Source organism: Nyctereutes procyonoides, unplaced genomic scaffold (genome assembly GCF_905146905.1).
Source record: "Nyctereutes procyonoides isolate TBG_1078 unplaced genomic scaffold, NYPRO_anot_genome, whole genome shotgun sequence".
Lineage (NCBI taxonomy): Eukaryota > Metazoa > Chordata > Mammalia > Carnivora > Canidae > Nyctereutes > Nyctereutes procyonoides.
In genome coordinates this window covers 2,485,195-2,509,509 of record NW_026575029.1, presented here as the reverse complement: position 1 = coordinate 2,509,509, position 24,315 = coordinate 2,485,195, and the positions used below count along the sequence as shown (strand labels likewise).

The 24,315-nt window shown below is 36.2% G+C and overlaps 1 pseudogene; it reads right to left on the bottom strand.

The window, feature by feature from the left end:
• Positions 1-241: 241 nt before the first annotated feature.
• Positions 242-729, bottom strand: LOC129503534 (ATP synthase subunit d, mitochondrial-like; annotated as a pseudogene).
• Between the last annotated feature and the right edge of the window lie 23,586 nt (positions 730-24,315).

Sequence of the window (24,315 nt, the reverse complement as noted above, 5' to 3'; positions counted from 1 at the left end):
GATTTTATTTATTTATTCATAGAGATTCAGAGAGAGAGAGAGAGAGAGAGAGAGAGAGGCAGAGACATAAGCAGGCCCCATGCAGAGAGCCTGACGTGGGACTCGATCCCGAGACTCCAGGATCATGCCCTGGGCTGCAGGCGGCGCTTAACCACTGTGCCACCGGGGCTGCCCTCATATCATTATTTTTAATGTCCAGCGTTTATAATATGAGGGCCAGGGCTTTCACCCCAACTCAAGTTTATAAATTTTCGATTGGCTTGTGAGGCCAATAGGGATACTTCTTGTCTAATTAGGTTTCTGGGAAGACTTCATTCAGGTCCTCAATGGTCATCTGATCAAATGGAATTATGTCCTTCATCTTCTCCAGCTCTTTTTCATATTCTTCAATCCTGGCCTTTGAGAGAGAAAAAAAAAACTCAGCACAGCTTTTCACATCTTATTTTCCTCAGCATCCACCTGGACAGTGTATTTATTATCCTCTGGCACAGGAAGCTTCAGGGCACTAAACTTCTTCTCAAAGTCATCTACCAAGCCAGCCTTTGTTACATTGGACTTGTAGGAAGCCTAGTTGATAGCAGGTGATTTTTCAGGAAGAGTAGCCAACCTGGAGGTAAGCATCTCATTCCAGGATTTCAGGGAGTTGACAATGGCCTTTTGGTTTTGGGGTATGACCTCCCCAAAAGCTACCCAGTCAATGGTTTTTAGAGCAAGTTTTCACCCAGCCATCTTGAGAAACTTCACCGACCCCAGCGGCCCACCAAAATTTTCTTAATTTAAATCATATACTTTGAGAAAGTCATAAATTCCCTCAGTTTATGTCAGTACTGGTTAAAATGAGAACATCATGAATGTTCATTCCAGGTACCGTTTTTATTTTAGTAGAAATTGAAGAAAAACAAGGCTATGAAAAAAACAGTCAGAGTACCAAAGACCTAAATCTTCCTTTGGCGTTGGTTTGCTGGGGGAAGATCCAGTGAATCTGGACTAAACTCTACCCAATTCCAGGAAGTTTCAAGCTCAACCCTGGTATCTAATAGCCCAAAAGGGGTCCTCTTTTATTACCGTATTTAACTTCAGGGATTATTCCAGGGTTATTAAATGGAATTCCTATGATAGCCTGAAATCTTGTGTCAGCATGAGACCAATCTATTCAATATAATGAATCTAGCCCTATTTTACCAGTTTCTTTTGGTTCCTAAGAAATGTATGTAAGTTATAAGTGTAGCGTACCATCTAGGAAATAGTACACTAATGGTCTAAGAGCCCAATAAATCTCCCCGTTTTACTCTGGGTACTTTGTGGCTAGAAATAGAAACCAACTTTGGCTGGTTTAAACAAGAAAGTATTTTACTAAGGATGTTGGATAATTCATAAAATCATCAGAATAGCTGGAGAATGAGACATGAGGAATGGGCAGGCACCAAGGGCAGGCAGACGATGGCCACAGCCAAACTTCCATCTGGGACAGTCTGGCAGGCATGTTTTTCCCTTGTTGTGAAGGGACGAAGGAGGTCAGTGCTGGTCCTGGATAGTGAGTGCCGCAAACACAAGCTCCAGTCACTATCCCCGCCTCCCTTGTCTTGGGAAGAGAAAAGGGTTTACTAGGGCCTCCAGATCAGAATTTTCCTTTGACCTAGCTTCTTTGCCCACTTGTTCCAAGCTTGTGGATCTCAGTGTCTGTGTGAAGTTAGCAAGGAGATTAAATTAAAATTTAAAGAAATGATAGTTGGGCAAAATGTAGTACTTACTAGGTTCCGAAGGATTGATTTCTAACTTACTCTCTTACCATCAGGTTATTTTATTAAATAACGAATGGTGCTAACAATGGAGCCAACTAAGTAATTTTTAAAAATTGTGACAAATGAGTGGTTGTTATTAAATGAGATAACAATTGCTGGACATCTTGGTGTATGACACACATACGGCAAGAATCTAAAATGAGACTCTGGTGTGTATATTGGAGTCATTTGGCTTTGGGTATAGGGCTGACACAGGAAAAGTAAATCAATAGTTTTTTCCTCTATCCTGTTTCAGGCAACTCTGTCAGAGGAGTCTTAAAAAATCCCGTGGTGATTGGGCATCCAGGCCTTATTTTTTTAAAAATACATTTTAGATTACCCAATACCTTTGCATTGGTCTTTTATACAGTTCAGTGTCTTTGGCAAATTACTTATACTTTTAGATTTACTTCCTTTTTCATTAATTTTGATTTATTTATTTCAGTTTCCATCACCTCATTTAACTCTGTTCTCATGATATTCTGAGTAATAATTCACTGTTGTAATTGTCATCCAGGATTAATCCTGTTTGTACTGGAGAGTTACAAAAGTTCCTACCAGAGGAGATTCTTTACCAAGTTTGCATTATTCATGTGTAAAGCAAATACACAAATGTTAAGAGTTGGAAAGAAAGAAAACCAAGAATTTGATCTAAAGACAGATGGCCTGGAAGATTTTTGGTGTCAGATCTGAACTCTAATCAGTCAAAGAGAGATATTTGCAGAACTGGGTGGTCAAAATGGCATCCCAAGAATTTTCACACTTTACTCTTCAATAGGAGAGCCTAAAACTCAGTTCAAAGAAATGCTCAGCCTCGAGCATTTTTATGCAAAATGATGAACTTTAGAGGAAAATTAGAAACAGCCAGATTCTGAGAATTATACACAATGATCTAACTGTGGCATGATCATTATTTGTGTTAATACTACTAAATGTTTTGGGGAATTTTGTTTGATTACAATCAGGATTCTTTCTTTTCTCAATGACTAGATCAGGAACTGTTGATATATGTTCCCGCCTTGCTCCTTCACTGTGCTTATAACATATATAATTTTTTTATTGTTTGTCCTCTGCACTAATATTTGTTTCAGAGGACAGGAATTGGGTCAACTCTGTTGTTTTTGTGTTCCTGTCATGTACTAAATATGTGCCTGACACATAGTAAGTCCTTCATTATTTTATTGATTGATTGGCAAATAGGACCATGGAGGCAAATGAATTATATTCAGAAATTACATCCTGAAGATATCCCCAGAGAATACAAGGCAGAGAGAGGGGTACATATTGTAGTTAACTCTGCCTCATTTCTTGACTCCTTAATGCTCTTGCTAGCCTTGACTCAGTTCCAAGATTCTATGTCTGGCTTGTGATTGTCCACTGCTAGTCCTTGGAAAGGATTAATGCTTGTGTTCAACCGACTTTCCATAAATATTTATTTTCAGATATTGTTTATTGTTGACTGATCTGACAGTCTTGGCCACAGTCTTTTTTAAAAAAAGATTTTATTTATTTATTTGTGTGTGCGTGTATGAGAGAGAGAGATTGAGTGGGCTGAGAGAGAAGCAGAGGGAGAAGGACAAGTGGACTCTGCGCTGAACATGGACTCCTGAAACCGTGAGCTCCTGAGACCATGACCTGAGCTGAAATCAAGAGTTGGGCACCTAACTGACTGAGCCACCCAGGTACCCGTTGGCTGCAACATCTTAAGTAGAATTGGGCATGGATTTAACTGATTATGGAATCTGGAGTTATCTTGAGCAGCTGCTAAACCTAGAATTGGTTGTAATGTATATAATGTATAAGGACATGTAATTGATTCTAGCATATGTATATATATTTGTTATATACATAATTGAAATCCATAGACTTGAGATAATCTGTCTGAAGCTGGAGCAAAACCTAATTGTTGAGTGTATATTACCTTCTTCTATTGGGTTATTTCTTTGCTTAGTGATTTGCAGAAGCTTTTATTTTTTGACATTTATTATTTGTCTGTTATGCACATTCCAAAGAGTTTTTGCTGATTTCTCACTTATGATTTAACATTTTTGAATGGTGTTATTTTTCTTCTATAACTTAATTTTTTGACCGTACAATTTATCAGTGGTTTTTGTCTTTTGTCATGATTTCTAAGTTTTGGTTGTAACTTTAAAGACCTTCTTATCTCAAGATTTTTTAAAAAGATTTTATTTGTTTGAGAGAGACAGAGATAGTGAGAGAGCCACAAGCTGGGAGTGAGGGAAAGGGAGAAGCATGCTCCTCCACTGAGCAGGGAGCCAGAGTTGGGGTTGATCCCAGAACCCTGGGATCATGACTTGAGCTGAAGGCAGATGCCTAAGTGACTGAGCCACTCAGGTGCCCCTTTATCTCAAGATTATAAATATACTTTTCTGTGTCCTTTTCTTATACTATTATAGTTTTGCTATGATTTTTAACTTTTAAAACAATAAGACTTTTATTTGAGTATGGTATGAATTAGAGGTATTCTTGTTTCCCAAATGAAATGTTAATTATCTCATTACGATTTGTGAAGTTAGTCCAGACTATTTCTACTCACTTGCTACCTTTATCATCATCTAAATCCATATATTCACGTGGGTTTATTGTTCATCTATCTATCAATTCATTTATTATTTAGTTCTTGGAGCTTTATTTAGATATGTGGTGGGTCATGTCACTTACTGTACTTGTTTTTAACAATTTTTTTCAACTTTTTTTTAAACTATAGTTATCTATTATAGATAAATCTGAGAATAATTTGTCAAGCAGCTTAGAAAAATTCCATTTGGGATTTAAAATTGCATGAAATTTATGATTTAAATCAAGAGGACTGATTTGATATAATATTGAGTTTTCTCAACCATAATATTTGTACCCATTTCCATTTCTCCTATCTTTTTTAGACATGTACAACAAAATTTTATAACCTTGTTTATTAGACTTCTTTTCTCATTGGGATTATTTCTCATTTTCTGTTTTTTATTGGTATCGTGAATATAATTATTTTCCTCTTATATTTTCTAGTTGGTAATTAGTAGATTGTTGGAAAAATACTGATTTTTATATGATGACGCTGAATCTGGCTACTTTAAAGAATTCTTGTAACTTTTTATATATATAAATTTACTTTCTTGGATTGAGCAGCTAGACAAATAATGAAATAATACAAATAGTGAAATAATATCTATAAATAATGAAAGTATCTCTTTTATAATATTCATACCCTACTCCTTATTCTGTTCCTACAGAACACATTGATGATGATGATGATGATGTGTTTGTGTGTGTGGTGTGTGTATATGTGTTGCATGGTCTTTTATACAAAATTGGACTTGGCAATCTGAGAACAAAATAGACTTACATTAAAAAAGGTACAAAAATACAAGAAGAGTGAAAAGGTAGGGCGCTTTTTGGTGCCTATAAGGCAAAATTGAAAGCAAACATATGGCTGTTTGTCAAATTTTGAATATAAGAACATAATGTGCTTTACACATATCTAAAAATAGCCACAAATAATAAAAAAATAATAGTACATGCCAAGAGACACTGTTTGATAATTTCTCTAATTATTCATTATGCTGACAACATTGCTAAAGGAATTTTGAGCATAGACTCTTCCTTCAAAAATATGTAGCAATGAAATGTATTAGTCATTGGGCATGAATGGCCTAGCCTAGAAAAAGACAATGAACAGACAAATATGTAATGAGAGCATGAGTCAAGAGAGACAGGACCAACCATGTTAAATTAAGTAATACATTTTAAAAATCCAAAAAGGATAGATATGAACTTAACCAAGGACACCAATTTCTGCTTGGTTGGATGTTTTTGGTAGATAAAAATGAAATGATGTTATTTTCATGTTGCTTTTGAGAGCAGCACTAAGGTGAAAGTTTCATTATTTTGACTCTTTTTTTTAAAGATTTTATTTATTTATTCGAGAGAGAGAGAGAGAGAGAGAGAGGGAGAGAGTCAGAGAGGCAGGACACAGGCAGAGGGAGAAGCAGGCTCCATGCAGGAGCCCAATGTGGGACTCGATCCCGGGACTCCAGGATCATGCCCTGGGCCGAAGGCAGGCACTAAACTGCTGAGCCACCCAGGGATCCCCTCTTTTGACTTTTAACATGAAATTTTGTCCTGTGTAAACTATTCATTGTTCAATGATCAGTTTTTATGATCTTCTTTCCTTCTTTTGTAATTTTCTTGGGAAGATATCTTAATTTTACTTTATTAAATGGTATTTTAATTTAATTATATTGTATAATAAGGGTCAAGTTATTCTGTTAATGTCCTCCAGAATATTGTCATATGATATTTATATCACTCCACTTAATGTCTCTGATAGAATCAGTCCTCTCAGCTTTGGAGCAGCAAGTGAACAGTTTTGTACTAGAACCATAGATTATTCAGTTATGTTTGGGATCTTACTTTAGGGAGCCTTGGGCCAAGAACATGCATCCTTAATCCACTGTTTTAAGGCAAGTTCCTTTTGATGATAGCATGAAATCTCTTAATAAAGCAAAAAATTATTGGGATTAGGTCACCTTTCTTCCTTCCTTCCTTCCTTCCTTCCTTCCTTCCTTCCTTCCTTCCTTTTCTTTCTTTCTTTTCTTTCAAGATTTTATTTATTTATTCATGAGAGATGCAGAGAGAGAGAAAGGCAGAGACATAGGCAGAGGGAGAAGCAGGCTCCATGCAGGGAGCCTGTGTGGGACTTGATCCTGGGACTCCAGGATCATGCCCTGAGCTGAAGGCAGGGGCTTAACCGCTGAGCCACCCAGGCTTCCTGGATTAGGTCACATTTCATTTAGAAATTATTAAATTGAAATTGATGATTTGGTAAGTCAAAACCAGTTGAATGTTGAAATATCATGGTTTATATTTTTGACATGATTTCACTAATTGGATTTTGATAGCATAGAGGAACAGAGAGGAGTAATCATTGTTTTCTGTGTTTTCTGCTTGTGACAAGATATAACTGCAGAAATATTGATCTACTAGGGGAAATACTATTTTATCAACTTTACAAAGCAATGCAGAGTCAAGTAATATGATATAAATTATTAATATCTCTGATTAAAGGGATTTGTATTTCTTGAACTGCTCAGTTATTTTAGTAACATAGTGGTTAACTCAGTAGAGTTTCTTCCCTTTAAATTATATTCATAAGGAACCAATAAGATAGATTTCACCCTCTTAGGATAATGAGAGGCTTTTAGGAACTATCTGTAGGTTCCTTTAGAAGAATACTCTAGAGGCTATTGTGATCATCTATCTACAAATTTGTGATAGTCCTCTTTGTTGAATCAATTTCAGTGAGACCTTTAGAGAATAGTTGGGATTGTTTAGTTAGGATAGAGATTTAATTCCACAGAGAGATCATAAAGACCCACAATATTGGAAGATTCAAGTAAGACAGTTTGTATCTAACAGAATTAGAAGAATAGTATCAAGTATAAAGAAAAAATGCAACAGAGCTTAATATGCTTTACATATATATTATATATATTTAATATATATATTATGGTTCTACTTAATATGTTAAATATATGTTTAATGTTAGCCATATATGAAGTTCTATAAGTTAGTTTTCATTCTCAAATTATATTGTAAGGTAGAAAAGAGATATTTATGAATAGTTCTAGTATCAACACTTTGTTTCTGAAATAGATAACTACTTTAAGAAAAACTAATCTTTATCTAAATCAAATGAAAAATGACACTGTTCTCCCACTTTTTCTTTTCTTTTCTTTTTTAAAAGATTTTATTTATTTATTCATGAGAGACACACAGAGAGAGAGAGAGAGGTAGAGAAACAGGCAGAGGGAGAAGCAGGCTCCATGCAGGGAGCCTGACCTGGGACTCAATCCTGGGTTTCCAGGATCACGCCCTGGACTGAAAGCGGTGCTAAACTGCTGAGCCACCCGGGATGCCCTTCCACTTTTCTTAATATATGTAAAAAGGTCAAAGCATAAAAAAAAAAAATCAAAAACCAAAAGCCAAAAAAACCCTTAAACTAAAGTGAGCTTTCCCTGCATCTATCAGTTAGATAAACATGAAGAATTCTGGGGATTAAAAGTTAAAGACTATTTAACATTATTTATTAAGGAACTTTTTCTCTTAAATTCTTTAATAAGTGGCTCTATAGATCACAAGGGGTTGTTTAATATCAGAAAGCATAACCCTTAAATCTCAAGACTTCTCCTTAGACTTGGCTATACAAAATATTCCTCTTTACCAATATTGTAGTATTATCTGTATACAAGTAGTAAACAATTTCACACATTTTCATTATAATTTAGCATTCTTCATTTGATTTTACATGGAATTTATTAATTGTAGATTCATGAGTCTTTCTCATTATTTGGCTTCACATAATTCCCCAATATGATGCTTTGTCTGCAAAACCACTTTAAGATGTAATCCACACACAGCACAAATGTTACAAATCTTGGTATAGTAGTTTGCCCAAGATTCTGCATACGTTTTTTTCCAGTGTGCAATGAAGCAGAGATAACTAAAACACTACACAGTGGATGGATTTGGCATGGAGATCAACTGAAAGACCTACTAGGGCATAGCAAGGCATCAGACTGGGTCAAATAGGAATTCACAATATTTCAAAAAGATAAATTCCACACAGACAGCCCCCCCCCCAGCTCCATATATAGTGAAAGTTTAATGAAAATCTCTGGAATGGTTGTGTTGGCAGTACATGGAGTGTTCAAATGGTCTTTTGGGGATTAATTGTCCCTACATGTGATATGAAGAAATTTCCTTAAGGCTCCTTCTGTTTTCTATAGATAGCTGTAATATATGCAATGCTTGATTAAAAGGATGTAAAATGACTTTTCCGTACCCAAGTGTTTCGTCGGCCCTACTGAGATTTTAATCAGTAATGAACTCCAGTGATGAGAAAGGTGATTATCTACAAACTGGACTGCAGTGTATGTTTCCATTCCTTACAATCAAGGAGTTGAAGAAGGGGAAGGGACCACAGAAATAATTTCATTGAATAATTAATTTTTTACTTAATCAATTTATTTGAGATATTTAATAAAAAGCTCTGCACAGTTACTCCAAACTTCACTATCTCCAACCCCCCGATAAATCCCTTCTAGATATTTTGTTTCTCATCTTCTCTTTTCCCATCCAGGGCCCAGATCTGCACCATTTGAAATAAGTTCTCCATAAACACATCTGAGATTAAGAGGAAAAGATAAGAAAGAAGGGGTTCCTGAGATTGTGGTACTGATGGTTTGAGATAAACCTCTACCATGTGAGTTTTCCTCAACTCTAATGTCCAACTCCTGTTGGAGTCGCCCTTAGACAGAAAAGCCAATACATAAAAATGCAAGGGAATCATAGAAAAATATCACTGAAGGTTTACCTTTTTTTTTTTTTTTAAAGATTTATTTGAGAGAGAGAGAACACAAGCAGGGGGACTAGGAGAAGAGGGAAAAGGAGAAGCAGGCTCCCCACTGAGCAGGGAGCCTGATGCGGGCTCTATCTCAGGATGGATCCCAGGACCCTGGGATCATGACTTGAGCGGAAAGCAGACACTTAACCAACTGAGCCACCCAGGAGCTCTGATTTGTTTCTCTCTTACAGTGGTTCTGAAAGTGTGACCTATGATCCCTCTGAAGGTTTCTGTGAGTAGCTTTAAGGGGATCTGTGAGTCAAAACTATTTTCTTGGTAATACTAAGATACGATGTGACTTTTTCATGAATATTTATACTAGTGATACAAAAACAGAGGTGGGTGATACTGCTGTCATCTTAGCACAGATGAAGGTAGTGGCACCAGATTGTTGTGATTAATACACTTGCATTAAATGCACGCACGCCTATGCGTACACACACACACTAGCTAGTTTAGGAATATTTTTGATGCAGAGCAAAAATTATTAATTTTATTAATTTCAATCGCTGCATACATGTCTTTCTAAATATTTTTGTGGGAAGAAATGGGAAGTACCCATGAGCTTGCACTTCTAACTGCTTACTGAATCATGCTTACTGTCCTGAGTAGAAGTCCTCAAGCAAGTATTTGAGGTGCAGTCTGAACCAGCTACTTTTTTCATGGAACACAATTTTTACTTGGAAGAATGACTAATGAACTACAGCTAATCAGCCTTGTGTATTTAGTAGATGGTTCTTTAAAATGAATGGATTAAGTGTGTCATCTCAAGGAAGACAAATAATAATGTTTGTTACCAGTGAAAATTAGAAGTTTGGAAATCTTCTTGACTGCTTCCTGTATTTACAGATTTTCTGATAAGATATTGCTCATTAAGGGACTTGTGGAGAAGATGGTGGAGTAGAAGATCCCAAGCTCAGCTCATCCCAAGGATACACCCGGATAACACCCACATTAATGTAAATAATGCAGAAAATATCCCAAATTCTGGCAGGCAGACTTTCCACAGCTAAATGTAGAGAAGAGGCCACATTGAAAAGGGCAAGAAGGGTGGAGATGTAGCCAGGAATCAAACTGACCCATGAGATGGCCCACAGAAGGAGGGACACTGCAAGTGGGGAAGTAAGAGGAGTATATCCCATGCCAGGCACCCAGGCATAAAGAACCACACTGGAGAGACAAATTTCCATAATATTAGGCTTTGAAAACCAGAGGGGTTTATCTTTGCCAGTTTTTACAATCGGTGGGGCTTAAACCTGGAACTTTAAAAATCAGTGGCTGGGCTCTCAGGTGGAGGGCAAGAGGAAACTGAGTCCCTGCCCTTAAAGAGACAGCATTACAAATAACCTCCACTAAAATACAGCATAAAAGCAGCAGTTTGAGAAGTGCCTGGGGTATATGGGAAGATTTATCTACTAATCTCAGAGCATGTGATGGAGGGGCAGGAATCTTTAGGAGACTTCCCCAAGAACAAAAGAGCTGGCAAGTGTCATTTCCCTTCCCTGTCCCCCAGCCTAGATACGCTAACATCTATGGGAAACCAGCTAAGCACGTAGAGAGTGTTTATTCTCCATCTGGCTTGCTAACAGCACACCTTGCCCCTGCATAGTCCTAGGACCTGCCTCTCTAACTCACTCTCCTCAGTTTTCCAAAGCAGTTACAGGTCACCTCCTACAGCAGACCTTGCAAACCTTGCTAACACTATGCCCTGTTCCCATGTTCTCCTATGGACATGCCCCATCCAACACAACTTTGCAGGATGACATCCACCATAGTATAACAAGCATGACAACATGCAAACAGCCTTGATAGAGGCTCCAAAGGAACTCTTGCACTGGGAAGAGGAGAAGATAACCACACACAGTAGTCCCACTGGGGCCCCAGCATTGGGCTAGGGGAAGAGATCTGGTCTGAATGCAGGACCCATCCACCAACAAAAACTTCTCCAGGGATGACACAGAGAGAGCACCCTGTAGTTCACTGAAGTTGCAGCTCTGGAAAATGCCTTGTCTTACCCAAACAAGCTCAAGACAGCCTCAGCCTGCCTCATTAACAGCATAGGTACCAAACCTTGCCCACAAGGCAAAAAGAGCAATTGCAGACAACTAGGCTGAAGACAAACATGACTCAGCCACAACAGTAGGGCATATGCAACATACAGAGGGGATACCCCTGAAGTTCCACTTTCTGGAGAACAAGGAACACTGCACTGCAGGGCACTACAGGACCTCTTCTTCATAAGGCCAGCACTTATGAAGGAGACATAGTTGACTTTCCTAAACCATAGAAACAGACACAGAGAGTTAGACAAAATAAGGAGACAAAGGACTAGGTCCCAAATAAAAGAATAAAACAAAATCATGGCAAGAGAGCTAAGCGAAATGCAGATAAGTAATATGCCTGATAGAGAATTTAAAGTAGTGATCATAACGTTACTCACTGGACTTGAGAAAGAGGATGGAGAATCTTAGTGAGACCCTCAACAACGAGATAGAAAGCATGAAAAAGAACAAAAAATGAAGAACTCTAACTGAAATTAAAAGTGCACTAGAGGGAATTAATAATAGACTAGAGGAAGCAGGAGAATGGAACAGTGTGACCTCAAGACACAGTAATGGAAAGCAATAAAGCTGAACAGGAGGAAAAAAAATAATAAAAATAAGATTAGATTAAGGGAACTCAGTGATACCTTCAGGTATAAAAACATTTGCATTATGGGGATCCTAGAAGAAGAGAGAGAAAAGGGGGAAAATTAATTTAAAGAAATAATAGCTGAAAACTTGTCAAATTTGGGGAAGGGACAGAAATCTAGATCCAGGGGGCACAGAGAGCCCCAAACAAAATCAACCCAAGGAAGTCCATAGCAAGACACATAGTACTGAAAATCGCAAAAAGTAGTAATAAAAAGAGAATTTTAAAAGCACCAGAGGAAAGAAAACAGCTACATACATGAAAAACCCCTTAAGGCTATCAGTGGATTTTTTCAGCAGAAAGACTGCAGGCCAGAAGAGAGTGGCATAAAGCTATTCAAAATGCTGAAAGGAAAACACTGCAACCAAGAATCCTCTACCCAGCAAAGCTATTATTCAAAATTGAAAGAGAGATAAACAGTCTCCTAGACAAACAAAAGTTAAAGAAACTCATCACATGAAACCAGCCTTACAACATCTGTAAAAGGGGATTTTTTGAGTGGAAAGGAAAGACCATAAGCAGAAGTAAGAAAAGTAGGAAGCACAAAAACAGTAAAATTAAGCATATCTAAAAAAGAAAAATACTAGAGGTATCTCAACCCCAGATTTCAAGATATACTACAAAGCTGTAGTAATCAAAACAGTATGGTGGCACAAAAATAGACACAAACGACAATGGAATGGAATACAATACAGAGACCAGAAATAAATCTATGATTATATGGTCAATTCATCTTTGACAAAGGAGGCAAGATTATACAATGCAGGAAAAAACAATGGTGTGTGACCAATGGTGTGTGAAAACTTGATAGCTTCATGTAAAAGAATAAAACTAGACCACTTTCTTATACCATACACAAAGATAAACTCAAAGTGGATGAAATTCCTAAATATGAAACCATAAAACTCCAAGAGAAGGACACAAGCAGTAACCTTTTTGACATTGTAGCAACTTCTTTCTAGATGTATCCTGAGTCAAAGGAAACAAACAAACAAACAAAAACTATTGGGATTCCATTAATTTTTTTTTTCTGGGGGGGATTCCATTAAAATAAAAAGCTTCTGCACAGCAAAAGAATTAGCAAAACAAAAAACAGTGTACTGAATGGAAAAAGATATTTGCAGTGATATATCTGATAAGGGCTTAGTATCCAAAATATATAAAGAACTTATAAAACTCAACATCAAAAAATCAATAATATAATTAAAAATGAGCAGAGGACATGAAAAGACACTTCTCTAAAGAAGACATACAAAGGGCCAACAGTCATATAAAAAGATGTTCAACATCACTAATGCTGAGGGAAATGCAAATAAAACCACAATGCAATATCACCTCATATCTCTCGGAATTATTAAAACAAAAAAAATACAAGAAACATCAAGTGTTGGTGAGAATGTGAAGTAAAAGGACCCCTCTTGTACTGTTGGTAGGAATGCAAACTAGTGTAGGCTCTGTGGAAAATAGTATAGAATTTCCTATAAAAATTAAAATAAAATTACCATATGATTTAGTAAGACTGCTACTGGGTATTTACTAAATAATACAAAAACACTAATCTGAAAAGACATATACACCCCTCTATTTATTGCAGCTTTATTTACGATAGCCACATTATGGAAGCAGCACAAGTATCCACTGATAGATGAAATGGTAAATAAATGGTATATATACACATTGGTGTGTGTGTGTATATATATATATAGTGTATATATATATATACATAGTGTGTGTATATATATATATATGTACGCTGGAATATTACTTAGTGTTAAAAAATGAAATCTTGCATTTGTAATGACATGAATAAATCTGGAGGTTATAATGCTAAGTGATATAAATTAGTCAGAGAAAGACTAATACCATATGATTTCACTCATGCAGAATTAAGAAACAAAACAAATGAGCAAAGAAAAAAGAGACAAAGACTCTTAACTATAGAGAACAAACTGATGGTTATCAGAGGGGAGGTGGGTCGGGGATGGGTAAAATAAGTGAGGGGGGTTAAGAGCACACTTCATGTGATGAGTACTGAGTAATACATAGAATTAGTGAATCACTCTATTTTTACACCTGAAACTAATACAACACTACATTAATTTTACTGGAATTAAAAGAAATGAATAAAATGCGAGCCTTTTTAAAAAGATCAGTTATAATATTAAGCAAGTGATTTTTTTTTTTCTGGACTAATTGAATGTGTCAATACTTGGCTGATCTACAGATCTTCAGAAACCGGTCTTTTCCACACAGCAATGCATAACATTACAAAATCTGGCCTAAGGTAAAAAATGATCCATTCAAGTTGTAAAATAGAGCAAAGGATTTTAATGAAGTATGCAAAGTTCACTGAGAATGGTTCCAGATTCCACACTGTAACTGTTCTTTAAAAACTATATTAGGGCAGCCTGGTTGGCTTAGTGGTTTAGCGCCGCCTTCAGCCCAGGGCCTGTTCCTGGAGTCCCAGGATCGAGTCCCACATTGGGCTCCCTGCATGGCGCCTGCTTCTCCCTCTGCCTGTGTCTCTGCCTGTCTCTGTATCTCTCATGAATAAATAAATAAATAAAATCTTAAAAAAAAACTATATTAGTTGTCAATGTTTGGTGCATTAGTAAATAAGACTATTCACTATTATCTGGAAAAGCAATTAAAATACTCTTCTCCTTTCTTCATACATATATGTGTGAGGATGGCTTTGTTGATACGCTTTAACCAAACCAGCTTTTCAGTTCTTCTATTAGGTCAGACACTTAAAGAGATTTGCAAAATGTAAACCAAGGCCATTCTTCTCACTTACCTTTTTGGGAAAATTGGGGTATTTTGTAAGAGAATATATTATATATGTTAACATGTGATAGGTTGTTACTGCTGTCTCTAAATAAAAACAGTATTTAAAATGTTCTCGGTATTAATTTCTAACACAGTAAATATTGTCATATGATAATCCACATAAACAAAAGCTTTTGTGGTTCTCAATACTTTTTAAAAATGTAAAGGGGGATCTCCTGACGTTTCAAAATTTAAGAATTGTTGCATTATTCAAATACTTAAGGAAAACATTCTAAAGCAAATTAAAGGGGAAAATGTCTCATTTTGGTATTCAACAGGGTTATCAAATCTAATGAAATAGTAAAAAATAACTTTGTGGCATTTTCATTGTTTTTTTTCCACAAACAAAATTTTAGAAGTTATTCACCACCAAAATGAAGATATACACTTGCCTATTTAGTTCCAAAAGATTCTATAATTATCATTGTGAAGGATAATATGTAATTATGTAAATTGTAATGTGAAAAATATTATCATAATCAGAAGACTAATCAAATTGTCTTCTCTTAAAATTTCTCACTGAATGTGTAGTGCCTGTCACTTCTCTTTTATAAATGCATGCCAGATTATCACACAGCTTCTTGCATGGCAGGCTGGGGCTCTCAATTTCCAATGAGGTGCTCAGCAGTAAATAGCACAGAAAGGATATCCCTCCAAGCCTTGGCCAGTGAGAAGACCTACTGAGAACTCCCCTTGGGTATCAGGAGGTAGTTTTGCATTTGTTTGTTTCCTGTTGGAGCAAGTGATCTGTACTGGACATTACTGGTGCCTCAGGTCCCTTTGCTGTTCTGGAGCTGCCATCTTCTACTGTCATGGCCATTGACAGCTTCAGCCTTTATGAAGGATCTGATTTCCCCAGAAGGTTCTGTGCATGCTCGGTGACCTGCAGCCATTGGCTGAATGATGTGGCATAAGGGGCCAGCCTCTTGCCCCCAAGCAGGAGGTACTCTAGGCAGAACCTTCTCTGAGGTGCAACGTTGACTTTACAGAGCTTTCCTAGGATTAGACTGAAACTAGATCACAACTAAACCTGGGGCACCTGGGTGGCTCAGTTGGTTAAGCATCAGACTCTTGATTTTGACTCAGGTCATGATCTCAGGGTGGTGAGATCGAGCCCCACATCGGGCTCTGTGCTGTGTGTTGAGCCTGCTTAAGATTCTCTCTCCTTCTCCCTCTGCCACTCCCTGCTCACTTGCTCCTTCTCCCAACCAACCAACCAACCAACCAACCACCCACCATTTCCTACTTGGCTCTTTCTCCTTCCCTATTCTGTTTGCTCACTTTCCTTCAGATTACTCTTGGAAGCAATCTCTCAAACAATAATCCATCAGGGTCTGAGTAAGAATCCATGTCCCACTTTGACAGAATTCCTTTTGTTCTTGAGGGTGAGGGAGTAGGGGGAACAGGTGAGGCATTTTGGGACCTGAGTTGGGATCAGTGTGGGGAGGACCTCCCCGGCACATCACTGTTCTGCATTTTATCTCCTTAATTACAATTGTAATTTTATAACCCAAATTTCCTTTGTCATTCAGATGAAAGCATAAGGGATTTGTAATAAAAGTAAAGTGCCACTGTTTGATCTGTGTTAAGGTCCCCCAACAGTTTTACCCATCATTGCTTTTGCATCATTAGTATAAATCTTGGTGAAAAATAATGGTTTTCAGCTGGGGTGATTTTGTCCTATAGGAGACATTTGGCAAGTTTTAGTTGTCACAAATGGGGGAGAGTACGAGTGCCCATACGGGGTAGGAGCAGGGATCCTGGTAACTATCCTACAATGCACAGAACAATCTGTCCCCAAATCCAGGAGTGAAAAGAATCACATGGCCCGCAATATCAACAGTGCTGAAGCCCAGGAACCTTATTAAAAGTAAAAAAATTTCTAATCCAGTGTTCGTTAATAGACTATGGCCTTTCCTAAGAGCCATTTGTGTGACTCAAATTGCAGAAGTCGAGATCTACTTTATATTTATCCTCCTTAGGAGAAGATATGATTATGTCTGTTTATTTTTTCTTGGCACAGCTTATAGGAAGTCATGGGAGAAAATAATCCATTTCATTGATTTTCCTCCAGAAATTAACAAAAGTAATGAAGGGAGAAATTCTATTTATTAGCTTCAGAGTTCTGGTTTATGTCAAATTAATTTGACTGAAATGACTAGACCAAAAACTTTAAACAGGTTCTCCTCCCCATGTTTTTATTTACAACAGAGGCCTGGAGAAAATGTTGAACAGGCAACAGTTTTTACTCCCCTAATTTTATGGAGCCACCCTCTGCACTGAGTGCATTTGCACCTTTTAACACAAAGCCACAGTATTTTCGAGTAGTTCATAAGATAATTGCACTAGAGTCCTTTCTGTTCTGGTTCGAATGAAAACTTATACTTTGAAGTTTTATGATACACTTACTTTTCAAAGAATAAAACATTAATATAAATCAGTTAATTAATTAGTTTTTGCCTTTCACCTTGAAAGGCTCATCCTGAGTGCCACATATTCATCATGGAAATCAGGATCTCTTCACTTCTTCTAAGTGTTAGGAAGGCTACTGGTTGACTCTAGATTTTTTTTTTTCTTCACTAAATTGTCCTTGTTGTAGTGAAATTCCACTATGTGTTATCCCCTTTTGACTCAAAGCATTTTCAAATTCTTTTCTGAAGAAGTTTCTTTTTTTTTCTCTTTCTCTAAAAAAGTTCTTCTATTTCTAATTATTTGCCTTCACTCCAGTCTATCCCCAAATCTGGGAGTGGAAATTCCTTTTTGTCTTCCTGTTCACAAATGTGCTTATATATGAAATGCCTCACTTTTATAATAAAAGATTGATCGGCCCATAGGCCTTTTGGCTCAATAGCTTGTCTTTTGTTCTCTGGATCTATTATCTCTCTTGGCCCAAGGTCAAGCATCTCCTTTAGCATCTACTTCCGTGATGTGTCCTGTCTTTGCAGGTAAGAACTCTAGGTGTCTGGTCTTAAGCCAACTATTCTCACCATAAGTAGAACCAGCCCCATAAATTCCTTTGATTCTGTCCTTAAAGAAGCTCATCTTCAGCTTCTCCGGCTTACTGTGGATTACATATTGCAAGGATTTAGGTAATGGATGAAGCATGAATATGTTCCAGGCATTTTGAAGGGAAATATACTCTGAGAGTTGAATGGCAGGTACATTTTTTTTTTCTCCTGCAGAAATCACAGGAAATTTCTCAGTCATGTCCTTTCAGTGAGTTTGAAAAGTGAACACAATAAATACAAATGGAGTCATGGTCTATTTCATTGCTTTGAAATGTCTTTTTTTTTAAACACAGATTTGCAGCTTGAAATGTTGACAATCTAATATTTCCTCCCTTAATCTATAAATATAATGGGTTTTTGTAGCATTCTTCTAGTTCACAACTCAGAAATGGTTTAAAACTGGATTACAGACCATTAAATTTCCTGTATTGTTTTAGATGTGCATTGGTGATAGAAATTTTACCTGTAATGGCCACACTTCTAACTATGGCTTGTGTAGTAATTTATCAATTACAGGTATTTGCTGGAGTTAGAATGAGATTTCTGAGATTAGAAAATCTTTTTTAGCTCAAACAGTATATCATTATGGGTTCATTAATAAGTTGTATTAGAAACGAAGGATGTTTCACAGTGATGATTAGCTAATGACATTTGAGGCAAGGACTCTGTCTTCTGCATATTGTACATTCATAATCCCTAGTGAAAAATAAAATTTACTATGTAAAGATTGGTTGATGTTTGCTACTTTTTTAAAAAGAAAATCTCTCCCCGCCGCCCCCACCAAGGAACTTATTGGTTTGGATAGTGCTTATTTTGAAGCTTCATCTTCCCCCCACCTGTCCCCCAACCTCAAGCTGGTGTAGTTGCTACTTGAGTGTCCTAGATAAATGATGGATGGTTGCTCACTTCTTATAAATGCAGAATGTTTTAGTGCCTTTTCATACTTGACTTTCATCGCTAGTGTTGATTGATGATATGTTATTTACTAGACATTGAAGGGCTACTAGTTTCTAACATTCAAGGTAAAATGTTCAAAGCAGTATGCAACACAGAGATTTTCTTCCACCAGGGCAAGTTAATGGCCTATCAAAAGGGGAAAGATCTGTATGTGCTGGGAGTGGTTCATGTCTTCTGAAGCCAAGATCTACTTGTGGGGTATCCTTTTGATGACTGAGTTGGTGGATTTTCATCTTTTAATTGCCTTCAATTTCTTTAGAAGGGAAATTTGGGATGATTGGCCGTTAATGGTCTACTTGCTGAAAATACCTATATAAAACTTGTGTTTAGGAATCCCATTACCTTGCTCTTCCTAGTTTGGCTATATTGTTGCACATAACACCAACTTTACTGGGTGTTTGTTTAGGAGATACATTTTATTGCTTGTACTGCAGAGACAGAGGACACACCTTCTGTTTCGCTTACATTCCAGACTGTTTAATACAATCTGGGTTAGGTGGTAGAGGGTGCAATACCTCAATGTTTGTGGCTTAGTGAATGACTGACAGTGAATGACCTAAATTCTAATCTGTCAGTCTCACTTTATCTTTCTGAGAAAATAAAAAAAAAAAAGGCATCAAACATCTTATTAAAATATGATTTTTGGACTCTGGATTGAGCTTTATAAATTGTTTCATTTTGGTTATACCATGGCTATAGGATAGATGTCAGAGAGATGACTGTGAAGAAAAGTAGGGAAAAGTAGAAAATATATGTATGTAGGGTGAAGTAATACACATCTTTTGATGGGGTAAATGTTGTGAATAACAGCTCCACTGGGCTCTGGTTTGCTAATCTAAGCACATTGAATTTCTTTATAATTCATTTTCAGGTCATGTGTTAGTTTTATGTTTCTTACAAGAAACAAATTAATTGAGAATTAAAAAACGTCAAACATTTTTGGATAATACAGCACTTTAAGTAATCCAGCTTAGATTTTTCTTTTAAAAACAGCAAAACAGCCCAAATAAACCAGAATTTGCATAAACCTGACATAAATGAATGAAATATTATTTGTTGACTTTTCAGCAAACTTCAGATTGATCTTTGGGGGGGGAAGATCTTGTTGGAAGGGGCATTTGGTGGGGGGAAGATCTTGTTGGAAGGGGCATTGCTGGCACTTCTAAAAGCTTCCAACTAAGTGGGATTAATATTTAAGGTGCCATTTAACATATACTGATGAAGAAGGTAGAAAAAACACTTATACGATGTAATATGAAGTTGTCAGCAATTTCATGAAATGAAACTGAAGATACTAGCTTTTGTTCTGTTTTAAGGAAATCCTACCATAGCATGATGATACATTAAAGGAGCATTTGGGAAATAAATTGTCAGGTATGTAAGTTACAAATTCAAAGGATGACTAAAGACTGAGAGACTTGCATATAGCGTATGAGAATTCATAACAAGTTCTAACAGCATTGTTAACTGATTAAAAATACCTAATAAGTTTGCTGGAATCATTAATGGGTTCTTTTAAAGAAAAATTGGCAATAAAACAATAGCATTTGTTTAAACAGGAAAAAAAATCCCCTGCATTCCTTCTTTTTGAAAAGAAACAGCCGCATTATGGGTGTTCTCATAGTTTTATGTTGAAACAAGGCACCTTTTCAAAACCATCAAGTTCAGTGTTTCAAAGACATATTGAAGAATTAAGACAGTGGGTGTGTAAATAAATGTGCTGATTGCGAAAAAACTATTTCTAGTTTTGCTCAAGTGATTTTAGAGCTTCTGAAAGGGTATGGTTTTAAAGTAAATCTCTAAGTCAATAGTTTTCCTTTAGTTATAATGTATATACAAAGTGACCTTAAAAATGTTCCTTTGCCTAAGTAAGAATTCTGCTCAGCTCAAGACATGGTCCTGTAGGTCAATCTCTATTCTTTAATCCTCTGAACAGAAGTTTAAAAACATTCCAGAAAATTTTTTCCATTGATATAAGTGGTTCCAATTTAAGTTTAGTTATATTCAAAATAGAAGAAAATTAGGCTATCAACCAAAGGAACACCAATGCTGGGAACACCTGGTTGGCTCAGTCCATGGAGCCTGTGACTTTTGATCTTGGGGCTGTGAGTTCGAGTCCCATGCTGGGTGTAGAGATTACCTAAAAATAAAATCTTAAAAAACAAAACAAACACCAGGGGTGCCTGGGTGGCTCACTTGGGTGAGTGTCTGATTCTTGATTTTGACTCAGGTCATGATTTCAGGATCGTGAGATCCAGTCTAGCATCAGGCTCTGCTCTCAGCAGGTAGTCTGCTTGAGATTTTCTCTCTCTCTCGCTGTCCCTCCTCCTGCTCATATGCACGGTACCCCCCCACCCTCAAATAGATAGATAGATAAATAAATGAGTAAATAAAATAAAATAAAATGCCAACTCTGTTTCCAACTGAACAGTGAACAGTGAACTGTTTAGTCACTGTATGATTTCACTTCAATAACTTGAAATTTAATAGGTAAAATTAGATAAGTATACAAAACCACTAGAAAACAAATGCATAACTAGTCAAGTGGTGGCTAAATATTTGAAGAATAAATGTCAGACATTCTATTTTGTTTTATGTTCTTTAGGAAGCTCAGACTTTGTATTTACCAATTCATTACCCTGTTGAATCTTTGGCTTGACTTAAAAATTAAGCAAAAATTAATAAAACAAAAAAAATTTTAAGACCCAAGAAGGATGAGTCTCCTGCCAGCCACTGTTAAAAACCAAAAAATCTACAACAATAATAATAAAAAGCAAAGTAGTCAAATAATCATGGAACATTTTTTGCAATTGAGAGTTTCTGGATATGTAATTAAATTTAACTTAATTTTAAAAATATACTTAAAAAGTAATCTCAGTGGGCAGATTTTTTTTATATTGAAGTGACGTCCACATCACATAAAATTAAGCTTTTTAATGTATACAATTCAGTGGCATTTAGTTCACTCACTATGTTGTGCCACCACCCCTTCTGTATAGTTCTAAAACATATCAGCCTCAAGGGAGGGCCCATACTCTTAAGCTGTCCCTCTGAACACTACCCTTCTCACAGCCTGACAAACACTGATTTGTAGTCTGTCTCTATGCATTTACCTCGTCCAGACATTTCATATAGTCAGAATCATACATTGTGTGACCTTTTGTATCTGTACATTCACTTAGCATTATGCTTTCATTCAAAGATTCATTGAGATTATAGCATGTTTCAGTATTTCTTTCCTTTTTATGGCTGAATAATGTTCCATCATATGGATAAACAATATTTTGTTTACCCATTTGTCATTGATGACGTTTGGGTTTTTCCTACATTTTAGTTATTATGAATAGTGATGCTATGAAGATTCACATACAAATACTTGTTTGGATGTCTGTTTTCAAGTCTTTCGGATACATACCTGGGAGTGGAATTTCCAGGTAATCTGGTAATTCTATATTTAACTTTTGAGGGAAGAGTCAAGCTATTTTTTTTTTTTACTGTGGCTACACCATCTTACATACCAATACTGTGTGAGGCTCTAATTTTCAACATTCTCTCTAATACTTATAATTTCATTTTTTAGAATTATTGGATATGGATATGAAGTAATACCTTATCATGGTTTTGACTTGTATTTCCCTGATAACTAATGATTTTAACCATCTTCTCATGTGTTTGCTTGGCATTTGTGTTATCTTCTTTGGAGACATGCCTATTCAGGCCCCCTTTCCATTTTAAGTGGGATTGTCTTTTTAAATTGTTGAGTTGTAAGAGTTTCTTTTTTTTAAAATATATATTCTGGATACTAGATCTTTGTCAGATGACTTGCAGATATTTTCTTCTATATATTGTCTTTTTACTTTCTTGATAGTGTTTGTTTGTTTGTTTATTCATGAGAGACACAGAGAGAGAGGCAGAGACATAGGCAGAGGGAGAAGCAGGCTCCATGCCAAGAGCCTGATGTGGGACTCGATCCCAGGACCCTGGGATCACGACCTGTGTCAATGGCAGATGCTCAACCACTAAGCCACCCAGGTGCCTCGATATATAATCATTTTAAGTCTGCTGCTGGATTCAGTCTGATAGTATTTTGTTGTGGATTTTGCATCTGTTGTTTTCTTTCTTTGGGATGCTTTTGTCTGGCTTGGTATCAGGTAATGCTGACTGTATAGACTGATGTATGATGTGTTCCTTCCTCATCTACTTTTTTGGAATAATTTGAAAAAAATTGGTGCTAGTTCTTCTTTAAATGTTTGGTAGCATTCACCAGTGAAGTCATCTTTAGAATTTTACTTTTAAAAGTGAGTAGATGTTGACAATTAAATGTAACATATAAAAATTTAGATGGAAATGTTTTGGATTTGGCAATAAAAATTTATAAACACAAAATACATCTGCCGAAATAAAGACCAATACCACTTCCAAAATTATATATTTAGAAATATTAAAAAGGGTGATAAAATGATTTTTTGTACCATATCCAAAATATCGATAAAACAACTTCAATTAGGTAAACTCTACATGTATACAATATTTTTAAAGGCAATTATTCAAATAAACAGGAATATAATTGAAAAATGAGTATTATGATATGTTCAAACTCTCACTTTGACTCTTCATTTCATTAATCCATACACAAATAGTCAGAAGTTCTCTTAGTTGGGAATTTGTTTAAATTAGAAAGAGAAGAATATTTACAAATAATTTTAAATTTTTATTTTCTTTCCTAGGTTCATTATTCTTCTCAGATGTCAAGCTAATCTTCAAAAAAATCTTTCAAAAACTTACATATATATAGATATTAGCAATGTATATATATATATATATATATATACACACACATATATAGTATGCATATATATTATAGTATTTATTCAGATATACAACTAACTGGATTTGAAGATATTAAGCCATAGTTTATACATCATATATAAATGTCTTAGATATCTGAATTGACATCATCATCATCATAAATATTAGTTCGAGAAAGTGTAGGTCAGAGAATGTGCTTGGAAAAACATATGGGAAGTAATGTCTTTCAAATTTTTGAGTGATGATGATGAACAGCCATGAGAATAACAAAATTGAATAGCAATTTGTTTTTGAGTGAGTGGAAATGATATTAATGTTTAGCTGGGTCCTGTCAGCGTTAAAGAGATAGATAAGCACAGACCGAACTTCAGAGGCAGGAAGTTGGTAATTTTGTTACCTCTTGAAGTAAGTATACCATTCAAAAAGCACTATTTGCCTGCTTGAAATTTCAGAAATGTAAACACCTTGTATTGGCATAATGCTTGGGTTATTAGCAAACCTTTCAGAAGAAAGTTTATAGATAACTTCTGAATGAATCATACCAGTTCTTCTCAAGATAGAGGATTGGTACCAGAAGTCTTGACTCACTGTGACATTTTATGTGGTTTTCTATTATTAAAAAAATTCTAAATTCTAAAGGTCTTTTGCACATTCTTTTCAGGGTGTTACTTAGCAGTAACATATGTCAGGCCCTGGACTTGGAGCTGCTTATAGGCTGAGTTCACATATTATTTTGAATGGCTGCCACATATACAGTAAGTGTTCAACAAATACTTATTGAATGAAAAATCTTACTGGGAAGAACCAGCATGAACTTGGG